Consider the following 12,415-nt stretch of genomic DNA (forward strand, 5'->3'; position numbering starts at 1 on the left):
ACACTCAGGCTCCACATGCACTCCTCTGTCCCACTCACGGACCTTGGAGCCATATGTTCGTTACTTATGAATATCACTGCGGGAAGACAAACTAACAGGAAGTAACTAAACCAAAAAAAAAAAAGTGAATTATCAAGTACCTCAAAATCAGTGTACTTTAATTACTTGGTGACAGTTTTAATAAAAGACTAAAATGTCAAACTGAAATCCTAATTGGTTAAGCCAATGAAAAAAGAACTTTCAAAATAATATCAAATCCTATTAATATCACTTAAAATATTTCTCAGAAAACTTATTTTCTTGCATTCTTAAAATATCTTATAAAAAATACTGGCTTAAAAAAATGCCATATTTCAGAGTCTATCATACCACAGGCTTGAAACTAGTGACGGAATTAATAAACTGAACATCTCATGTAAGCCTTGAAAATTGAAAAAAAGAAATTTTAGAGAGAAGATTTCAAAAAGTCGAAGGCAGGAAAACAAAACATTCCTCTGCTTTAGACTGGACTCTGGGGAAGTCTCTGAGCGCATGAGGCTTACTGTAGAGCCCTCCCCGAGCGTGAGTGAGGGCAGGAAGGCCCCCAGAGCCGCAGTGCTGCCATGCCAGAAGGCTCAGCTCAGCCTACACAGAGCGCTGAAGCCGAGGCTCTTTAAGCTGTTCCAAATTAAGGCAATGGGACCAGGCCTTTGAGCTCCCACATCCATACCCGATTGTTAGATGCAAGCTATCCGCTAGATCGGGGTATAATTGTGGACAACGCAGCTCTCTTTCGCAGAGGCAATTCCTGGAGAGACTCAGCTATGAGCCCTCAGCAGGCACCAGTCCCGGAAGGAGGGCCCTGGTCCTAAAGCAGGTAACTGAGTCCCTCATCATAGCATCCACTGTATCTTCCTTATGATTATTCTAAAGTAGTATCTACCTTAAAAGGATTTGAAATGTCTTATTTAAATTATATCTGGCTACCTTTATGCATGTATGAAGCCTGGCGTGCTGCAGTCCATGGGGTTGCGAAGAGTCAGACACAATGGACTAAACTGAACTGAACGCATGTATTTACGGACATTCACTGATCTCTAATAAGAGAAACTGCCTCTTTCACAGTCCCCAGTTAAGAGGTGGCCACTGATTGAGCCAAAGAAGAATCCTTGACACAAGGCCTTGCAATTCACAGGCATGACAACAGGGCCTGGTCAGAAAATTACTGCCAATACAGAAAAGAGGAATTTCCAGAGGCAATCAAACTCTTTCTGAAGGTCTGAACTAGGGATATTGAGTGAGTCAACCAACTAGGGTACTTGTGAAAGTTTGCTGACAAAGTGTTATCTGTGTCTAGATCTTTTCTTTCCAAATTATGACCTTATAATCATAATAAACCTTGCTTTTATTATTTTTTTATTGTGGTAAAAAACACATATCATAAAAATTTACCCTTTTAACCATTTCTAAATGTATAGTTCAGCAGGGTTACATATATTTACACTGCTGTGTAATCAATCTCCAGAATTTTTCCATGCTGCAGAACTGAAACTTTATACCCATTAAACAATGACTCCATTTCCATCGTCCTCCAGCTCCCCTTCAGCCCTTGGTGAGCATCATTCTACTTTCTATGAGCTTGATTGCTCTAAACACCTCACATCAAGGCAGTCATATAGTATTTGACTTTTTGTGACTGGCTTCCTTCTTTCCATGATGTCCTCAAGATTCATCCGTGTTGGACATGTGTCAGTCTCCCTTCTTTTTAAGGCTGAATAATAATCGGCTGCACATACTGTTGTTAAGTTGCTAAGTCGTGTGTGTCTCTTTGCAAGCCCATGACTGAAGCACGCCAGGCTTCCTCGTCCTCCACTATTTATCTCCCAGAGTTTGCTCAAGTTGATGTCCACTGCATGTATATACCATATTTATTCAGTTCACCGATGGACATTTAGGTTGCTTCCACTTCTTGGCTATTATGAATAGTGCCGCTATTGCTGTATGAACATGGGTGTGGATGTATCTCTTCAAGATCTTGCTTTCAATTCTTTCGGAAACATACCCCAAAGTGGAACTGCTAGACCACATGGTAATTCAGAAACACAGCAAGACCCTATGGTCCTTGCCCCTCTGTCCCATGTCCTTTGCCTGCCTTCTGTCTGTGGAAAACTTTAGTTGAAGAATAAGCTTAATCAGAGAAACGAGAAATGCAGAAACAAAGGAAAACAGTCAAAGGAGAAAAATAAAAATAATGTGATCATTAAGCATAGTCAAGGACTCTTCGTTCCTTCTCAAGGACTACAGATGATATCCTGAGCCATACTGTGTGAGCTGTCTTATAGATACTGAAATCCCAGGTGAAAGAAGCTAGCTATATGATGACCAGACTGTACGCATGACGTAAGCTGCCACAATTCTGAGAACTGGCCTCAAAACAATGAGAACAAATGGACCTCGGAACTGAAGATTAACCGTGCCTAAAACAATCAAGATGACACTGGTCAGACCGCTGATGGCCAATTTGAAGCTGAGTGCCAGAGGTGACTGCGCTCTTTCTGCATGCAGTCCCTGTAAGGAGATATCTCATTGTGGTTCTGATTTGCAGTTCCCTAATGATTAGTGGACATGAACAACAGACTGGTTCCAAATAGGAAAAGGAGTACATCAAGGCTGTATATTGTCACCCTGCTTATTTAACTTCTATGCAGAGTACATCATGAGAAACGCTGGGCTGGAGGAAGCACAAGCTGGAATCAAGATTGCCGGGAGAAATAATAACCTCAGATATGCAGATGACACCACCCTTATGGCAGAAAGTGAAGAACTTAAAGAGCCTCTTGATGAAAGTGAAAGAGGAGAGTGAAAAAGTTGGCTTAAAGCTCAACATTCAGAAAAAGAAGATCATGGCATCCAGTCCCATCACCCATCACTTCATGGCGAATAGATGGGGAGACGGTGGAAGCAGTGACTGACTTTATTTTTCTGGGCTTCAAAATCACTGCAGATGGTGAATGCAGCCATGAAATTAAAAGACGCTTACTCCTTGGAAGGAAAGTTATGACCAACCTAGACAGCATATTAAAAAGCAGAGACATTACTTTGCCAACAAAGGTCCATCTAGTCAAGGCTATGGTTTTTCCAGTGGTCATGCATGGATGTGAGAGTTGACTATAAAGAAAGCTAAGGACTGAAGAACTGATGCTCTTGAATTGTGGTATTGGAGAAGACTCTTGAGAGTCCCTTGGACGGCAAGGAGATCCAATCAGTCCATCCTAAAGGAGATCAGCCCTGGGTCTTCATTGGTAGGACTGATTTTGAAGCTGCAACTCCAATACTTTGGCCACCTCATGCAAAGAGGTGACTCGTTGGAAAAGACCCTGATGCTGGGAAAGATTGAGGGCAGGAGGAGAAGGGGACGACAGAGGATGAGCTGGTTGGATGGCATCACCAACTCAATGGACGTGGGTTTGGGTAGACTCTGGGAGTTGGTGATGGACAGGGAGGCCTGGCGTGCTGCGGTTCATGGGGTTGCAAAGAGTCAGAAATGACTGAGCAACGGAACTGACTGATTAGTGATGTTGAACACTTTTTCATATGTTTGTTGGCGATTTATGTATCATCTTTGAAGAAATGTCTATTCAAGTCTTTAGTCCATATTTTAATTGGGTTCTTTGTGTTTTACTTCTTGACTTCTAGGACTTTTCTACATATTCTGGATATTAATCTCAAAAGATGTATAATTTGTAAATATTTTCTCTCAATTCTGTAGGCTACCTTTTTACTCTGTTGGTTGCGATAAACATTTTGATGTATGATAACTATTTGATGTATAAGAAGGTTTTAGTTTAGATGTAGTTCAATTTGTCCATTTTTGCTTTTGTTGCTAGTGCTTGATGTCATGTTCAGGAAATCTCTGCCAAAACTACTATCAAAAGCACTTCCTCTCAGTTTTATAGTTACAGGCCTTACACTTAGGTCTCTGATACATTTTGGGGCTGATTTTGTGTATGGTATAAGATAGGGTCCAGCCTGCATGTTGATATACAGTTTTCCCGGCACCATTTGTTAAAGAGGCTTTCCCTTTTCCATGGAGGGGTCTCATCATCTTGGATACTTTTGAGAGCCCTATTTTCTTCACTGCCACTGCATCCTTACAATATATCCAGATTATCTGAGGCTACTGGAGTTAAGTTTCTACTTCTTGCAAATAAGAGATACACAGATACTAACCTCATAGCTCAGTTGGTAAAGAATCTGCCTGCAATGCAGGAGACCTGGGTTTGATCCCTGGGTGGGGAAGATCCCCTGGAGAAGGAAATGGCAACCCACTCCAGTATTCTTGTCTGGAGAATCCCATGGACAGAGGAGCCTGGCGGGCTATATAGTCCGTGGGGTTTTAAGAGTCGGACACGACTGAGTGACTAAACCGCCACAGATGCTAACTAGACGCTTGATCTCTAATCCAACCAGAAAGACTAAGGTTTGTTGTCTACATAACTATCCCTCTTCCAAAAAGCATAGGACGTGCTCTCGCTTTCTCCCTCCTAACATCAGCTAGACTCAACAGGCACTCGCTATCGCCTACGCAACGTGCACGGGATAAAACAGAAGCAGAAGCCAGACCTTGGCTTCTAAGAGCCAGAAGTGCGGGCAAAAAGCAGCTGCAATGCAGTCGTGAGCACCCGAGGGAGGCACTTAACACGGTAAGCACTCAGAGGGAAGCCTTGATCAGGAGTGGGCACTTTAGCTGAGCCTTGTAGGATGACAGATGGGGACACAGTAAAGGAGAGACTCTAAACAGAAAGAATAACAGGAGCACGATAGACTCTAGTATATTCCAGAAACCCAAGTAAAGCAGTTTAGCCAGAATGGCGATTGTTCACTCACACATTCATGGACTCAACTGATTTATCGAGCTCTCTGGTGTGCTGGGCAGGATGTCAGATACTCCAGACAGAGTGGTGAACCAAACAGAGAAAACTTCCTACCCTCAAGGAGCTTATACCTAGTTGGGGAAAACAAACAAATAAACACACACATTATGCAGTCCTAAATGCTAATGGGCATGTATATAAACACATTTGTTCGTGAGTGCGCTGCTTTAAACAAGGTGGTCAGGGAAAAACTTAAAAGAGGCATCATATTTCTGTAAGACACGAGTAAAGTGAGGGAGTACAGAGCCCCAGGCAGAGGAAAGAGTCAACACAAAGACGGGAGGTGGGAACAGGCCCAGCTTCTCCAGGAGCAGGAGGCAGTTTGCGGCTGGGGAGAACAGAGAGAAACATCAGCGAGGCACGTCAGCGAGGCAGTAGGAACACGTGACAGGCAGCAGGACCACCACGTGAGAGGCGGCAGGAACACGTGAGAGGCAGCAAGGACACGTGAGAGGCGGCAGGAACACGTGAGAGGCAGCAAGGACACGTGAGAGGCGGCAGGAACACGTGAGAGGCAGCAAGGACACGTGAGAGGCGGCAGGGACACGTGAGAGGCGGCAGGGACACGTGAGAGGCAGCAGGACCACGTGAGAGGCAGCAGGAACACAGGAGAGGCAACAGGGACACATGAGAGGCGGCAGGGACACGTGAGAGGCGGCAGGGACACGTGAGAGGCGGCAGGGACACGTGAGAGGCAACAGGGACACGTGAGAGGCAGCAAGGACACGTGAGAGGCAACAGGGACACGTGAGAGGCGGCAGGGACACGTGAGAGGCGGCAGGGACACGTGAGAGGCGGCAGGGACACGTGAGAGGCGGCAGGACCACGTGAGAGGCAGCAAGGACATGTGAGAGGCAGCAAGGACACGTGAGAGGCAGCAGGGACACGTGACAGGCAGTAGGACCACCACGTGAGAGGCGGCAGGAACACGTGAGAGGCAGCAAGGACACGTGAGAGGCGGCAGGAACACGTGAGAGGCAGCAAGGACACGTGAGAGGCGGCAGGAACACGTGAGAGGCAGCAAGGACACGTGAGAGGCGGCAGGGACACGTGAGAGGCAGCAGGACCACGTGAGAGGCAGCAGGGACACGTGAGAGGCAGCAGGGACACGTGAGAGGCGGCAGGGACACGTGAGAGGCGGCAGGAACACATGAGAGGCGGCAGGACCACGTGAGAGGCAGCAAGGACACGTGAGAGGCAGCAAGGACACGTGAGAGGCAACAGGGACACGTGAGAGGCAGCAGGGACACGTGAGAGGCAACAGGGACACGTGAGAGGCAGCAGGACCACGTGAGAGGCAGCAAGGACACGTGAGAGGCAGCAGGAACATGTGAGAGGCAACAGGGACACGTGAGGTGCTAAAGACACTGGCGAGACTTCCAGATTTATTCCTAGTGAAATGAGAAACCACCGGAGGGTTCTGAACTTTAGAGTGAAACGATCTGACTTACATTTAAGGACCACTCTTTTCCTGCTGCAGTGCACTAAACTATAAGTGAGCACAAGGAGAAGCAGGGAGAGTAATTTTATGGGATAATCTAGGCAAGAGATAATGGTAGCTTGGAGTAGGGTGACAGTGGCTGAGGAGGTAAGAGGTGGTTAGACTCTAGACATATCCTGAAGGGAGAACAAACTGGAATTCCTTACAGGCAGATGTGAGAGATGGGAAAAAGAGAGGTCAAGGACAACTACAAAGGTTTCTGGCCTGAGCAGCTGTTAAAGTGGAACTGCTGTTAATAGAACTAGGCAAGACTCAGGGTGGAGCACAAGGTAGAAAAAACAGCTAGAGTTTAGATCAGGATATATTAAGGTTTGTATAGGTAAGGGTACTAGGCTTTTGGGTATATGAGCTTGAAGTCCAGAAGAAAGCTTGAAGCTGGGGATAAGAAATTTATAAGTCACTGGTGTTATAGACGGCATTTAAATTCCTGGACTACATAAGATTACCTAGATCAGGGGTCAACAAGCATTTTCTATAAAGGGGCAAATGGCAAACACTATAGGCTTTTGTGAGCCTACACAACTACTCAACTTTGCTGTCAACTCTGATGCTGTAGACCAGAGCAGCCAAAGAAAATACGTAAATAACTAGCCATGGATTCGGGACTGGCTCAGTGGTAAAGAATCACGCAGGAGCCACAGGAGACATGGGTTTGATCCCTGGGTTGGGAAGATCCCTTGAAGGAGGAACGGCAACCTGCTCCAGCGTTCTTGCCTGGAGAATCCCACGGACAGAGGAAGCTGGTGGGCTGCAGTCCATATGGTCACAGAGAGTCAGACACAGCTGAGGAGTGAGCACACGCGCGGATCTGGCTTGGCTTTTGACCCAGAAAGTCAATGCAGACAGGAGAGCTGTGCAGACGGAGCTCTAGGACACGTCAATATCTGGACATGGGAGGAACCAGCAAAGGAAACTCAGAGGGGACGGCAAGCAGGGTAGGAGGAAAAACCACAACAGGCGGCTTCCAAGAACAGGTAAAAAAGAAGGCAGGTTTTGTTTCTGGAACTATACTAAACCACCCCCCCCGCCCCAACCCTGCACAGAAAACAACTGCAAAAGCTGAACCCAATTTAAAAAGCAATTATTTGAAGGCACTGGAGAGCAAAGAGAAGCTAGTGGGGAGCACGTGCTTGCTCGGAGATGGGGAGACAGGGAGCTATGCGGGGACGTTTCCATCTCTGTGGCTTGTAGACAAAAACTAAATCCTATCCATACTGTGCACCCAGTAGCTGTCAGGGCATCCAGTGGAAAACTAGCCTTTTCAGTTGGGGAAAGGTTAAGCTGACAAAAGTAAAAGGAAGGGAGTAATACTAAAAAAGAAAGGTCCAGAAATGGGATCTCTAACCCCTCAATGTACCTGCACAGACAAGAAACTGAGTTTGTAATGCAAGCCCAGCCAAGAAAATTAGCAATCAAAACAAAGGAAGTAATTCTCACTGGAAAAGAGTAAGACCATCTCCAATCTTCGCATCTCAATGTTCAAAATGTTCAGGATACAACCCCAAATTACCAGATATATAACGAACCAGGAAAGTGACACAAGATTCCCAGGAGAAAAGAAAAATAATTTAGTCTGGCTCTGATATGAAGCAGAGACTGGAACTGATGCAGATTCAAATGAAGCTACAGTACCTGCAAATAAGTGAAACATTTTCAGTGAATCAAAAATCTCAGTGAAAAAAAAAAAAACAGGGGACTTCTCTGGTGGTCCAGGGGTTAAGAATCTGCCTTGCAATGCAGAGGCTCACAGGTTCGATCCCTGGCTGGGGAACTAAGATCCCACATGCTGTGGAACAACTAAACCCATGTCACAACTAGAGTCCGTGTGCCACAAAGGAAGATCCTGTGTGCTGCAACTAAGACTCAAACCAACCAAATAAACAAATTAAAAAAAAAAAAATTAAAAAAAAAGAAAAAAAAACAGGAATTCTCTCAGCACAGTAAAAATGAAGCAAATGGATTCTATTATAGAATTGAAAACCACAATTTTTCAAAGGAGAAAAATCACTAGATGGACCTAGCCAAAAGAAGATGACATACAAAACAGTAAGTAAAACTAAATAAATACTAATTATCCAAGGTAGAGAGCAGAGCAAAAACAAAGACTAAATGAAAAGCTTCATTGAACCATAAGACACTACTAAATATTCCAACTTATGTGGAAGTAAAATGCTAGAAGAAAAGGGTACAGAAAAAGTATTTGGAGAACTAATGGCCCAATTTTTCCAAATCTGATGAAAGACAAAAATTTAGATGCAAGATATTTAATGAACAACATGCAGAATAAACACAAAGTACATCGCAAACTATTTAAAGATAAAGAGGTAAGCTCAGAAGCAGCAAGAGAAAAAAAATATCACTATCAGAAACAAAATTCCAACAAATGGCTGATTTCTCATCAAAAACTGTAAATGCCAGAGGAGAAGAGAACACCGGTAAAAAGAACGCTGTCCACCTAGAACTCTATATCCAGGGAAAATATTAGGAATTACAGAGGGTACTAAGGGTATCTTCAAGTAAAACTAACAGAATTCATCCCCAGCAGACCGGAACTATACAAAATGCTAAACGAAATTCTCCTGCTGAAGGGAATAAAACCAGACAGAAAAAAATGAATGTTCAGCAAAGAATGAGAAAGAAATGAAATGGAAATTACCTGGGTAAACACAAAAACCATTTTGTTTTTACCAATTCATCTCAATTTCTTTATAAACCATATAACTGCTTAAAGCAAATGTTGATAACATCATTTCTGTGGTTTACAATGTACCCAGATGTAACATATATCAAAGAACAAGAAGGGAGGCCAGGGAAATACTGCCTCAGGGAAAAGACCCTGATGCTGGGAAGACTGAAGGCAGAAGGGGAAGAGGGCGACAGAGGATGAGACGGTTGGATGGCATCACCGACTCGATGGACATGAACTGGGGCAAACTTTGGGAGACAGTGAGGGACAGGGAAGCCTGGCGTGCTGCAGTCCATGGGGTCACGTGACTTAAGGATTGACCAACAAAAGGGAAATATAGACCTAAAAGGTTACGAACTTTCTGTTTTAAGAGAAAAGCAGTACGTTATTAATTGTAAGTGAAATATGACAAGTTTAATATGTTCACTATGACCACTATCGCAAGCCCTGTCACATGGCTTGCAGGACCTTAGTTCCCTGAGCGAGACTGAACCCAGACCGCTGGCAGTGAAAGCCCAGCGCTCTGATCGCTGGGCCACCGGGGAAGCCCCTGAGTATATGTGTGTGTACATATTTTTAATGACCCTACAAGAGATGCACTTTAAAGACAAAGGTATAAACACTACTGATTGAAAATAAATAGATGAACAAAGATATACCATACAAAGACTAGGCGTAAGAAAGTTGGCACAGTTTTATTATTAACAATATCTGATAAAATAGTTTTTTTTTAAGTATTACCAGAGATAAAGAGGGTAGTATCACTCTTGATATTTCATAATGATAAAATGATCAATTCATTAGGAATACACAACAATCAAAATGTGTTATGTTGGTTGCAATAACAGAGCTTCAAAATAAATGAAACAAACATTGACAGAATTAAAAGGAGAAACAGAATTCCACACAGTTGGAGACTTTACCATCACTCTTATAGCAACTGACAGAACTAGACAAAGAAAACCAGCATAAACACAGAAGATCTGAACACCATCAACCACTCACAGAATAGGAAACAATAATGGCAGAATATATATTATTTTCATGTGAACATGCTGTGTTCAGCAAAACAGATCATCTTTTAGGCCATAAAACATAACTCAATAAATTTTAAAAGACTGAAACCATATAAAGAATGTTCTATGACCACAGAGAAATTTAATTACAATCAACTCACACAAGATATGCAGGGACCTCCCCCAAATTTGGAAACTGAACAACATATCTAAAACATTAATATGAAAACAAAGAAATCACAAGAGAAAGAAAATATTTTTTAACTAAATGAAAATGAAAATGCAGGGGAGGGGGAGGAAAAAAAAAAGAAAGAAAATGAAAATGCACCACAGCAGTATTTGCAGGATGCACCTAAGGAAGCATCGCTGAAAGCAATCTATAGCTTTAAATGCTTACATCTGAATAGATCTTAAACCAACAATCTAAGATTGCACCTAAGAAAACAGAAAACGAGCAAATTAAACTAAAAGTAAGATGCAGGAAGGAAATAATAAAGACCGAAAATCATGGAAACAGATGGTAGACAGTAGAAAACCTGGCTCCTATACTTGATAAAGCTTAAGTTCACGAAAAAGTAGATGAACTGTTGCAGATAAAAGCAGACAAGACAAAAGACAGCTAAATACAACATGTATTATAGACTGGATCACGAGGCAGGGAAAATAGCTGTGAAGGATATTACTGGAACAACTGTGGATTAAATAATAGTACTGTACCAATTTCCTTAATAGTTTTCTTAATTTTGATAAAGGTACTAAGATTATATGAGAAAGTCCTTGTTCTTAGGAACAAATGTACATAACGCCTGCAAGACACTCTCAAATGAGAGCTGGTTTCTTCTGTTCTCTTCAAAAGAGAAGAAACTCTGTATTTAAAGAGAAAATGTTAAAGTAAATAGGACAAAACAATGGTGAATCTGGGTAAAGAGTTTAATTTTTCTGTATGAAATTTTATCAAAATTAGGTTTTAAAAATAAAAATGACAAGGAGGCTAGCAAAGTATGTAGGAGACTATCATGATGGACTTTATAAATGCTAGACCAAGAACTGTGAACTTCTAAAAGAGATATGAAGAAAGAAGTAGAAAAATCTGATCAACTTATTTAGTGAACAGCCTGATAGGAAGTTAGGCTGAAGGGAAAGAAGGAATGGCTAGAAGTAGAAAAACCATTTAGGAAGCAGTTTACAGTGTGAGTAAGAAATAATAACGATCTAAATGAAGGCTGTGGGAATAGAAAAAGGTGAGTTCCTCTCTGAGAATTCTTCAGGAGGTAAAGTAAGAGCCTTACAGAGTGACTAGATCGTGGGGGATCAAGAGTAGGGGAGAGGTGTATGGTAATCCAGGCCTTCTCCCTGCCCCCTACCCAACTGTTGGCTTGGGCAATGAGAAAGCCAAACATGTCACTCACCAAAGGGTACAGCAGAGTGCCCAGAGGCACAGAATGCTTCCTTCAAAATGCAATGAGAACCACTGCTACAAGCATGCACTAGACTCTTTCAGCACACATACAACCTCAGTGTTAGGAAAGGGCCACAAGTCACCTGTGTCTGACTCTTTGGGACCCCGAGGACTATAGCCCACCAGGCCCCTCTGTCCATGGAATTCTCCATGCAAGAATGCTGGAGTGGGTAGCAATTCCTTTCTCCAGGGGGTCTTTCTGAACCAGGAGAAGAACCCGGGTCAGGTGGATTCTCTAACCACCTGAGTCACCGGGGACAGCCCTGTCATTCAGTTTAATTTGTCATGCAGATTAAGACCATAGATCAGAATACTACTAACACCCATTAGAATGGCCAAATTTAGAAAGACTGACAAAATTCAGTGTTAGCAAGTATATAGGTTCTCATACATTGCTGGTGCAAGTAGAATTTGGTAAAATCACTTTGAAAACTTTCTGGCAATACTATTAAACATGTGCCTATTCTACATCCCAGAAATTCTCCTCCTAGGAAACACACCCATGAAATACGGTGCATCTGTCCATCATAAAACAAGTACAAGACTATTCACAGCAGCTTTACCCATAAGACAGCTGAAAACCGAAGACAACTCAATGTCCGTCAACAGCAGAACAGAGAAAGAAACTGCAGTGTAATCAAACATCGGAACACTACAGCAGTGTAGCAATAAAACAGGACAGCAATAAAACAGAACTACTGCTATTAAAAACAGAAAATTCTTACAGACCATGTTGAGCCACTGAAGCCAGACCCAATGAGTATCTACTATATGATTTGATTCAAGAAGAAAACCAGTAAGGTATGATGACGGTAGGCAGAACAGCAGTTATCTTGGGGT

At 43.0% G+C, this 12,415-nt stretch overlaps 1 protein-coding gene across 18 annotated transcripts in view; it reads right to left on the bottom strand.

The window, feature by feature from the left end:
- Positions 1-12,415, bottom strand: part of ARFIP1 (ARF interacting protein 1) — a 140,038-nt gene that overhangs the window by 90,777 nt on the left and 36,846 nt on the right. The gene's annotated exons all lie outside the window — the stretch shown is intronic.

Source organism: Ovis canadensis, chromosome 17, assembly GCF_042477335.2.
Source record: "Ovis canadensis isolate MfBH-ARS-UI-01 breed Bighorn chromosome 17, ARS-UI_OviCan_v2, whole genome shotgun sequence".
Lineage (NCBI taxonomy): Eukaryota > Metazoa > Chordata > Mammalia > Artiodactyla > Bovidae > Ovis > Ovis canadensis.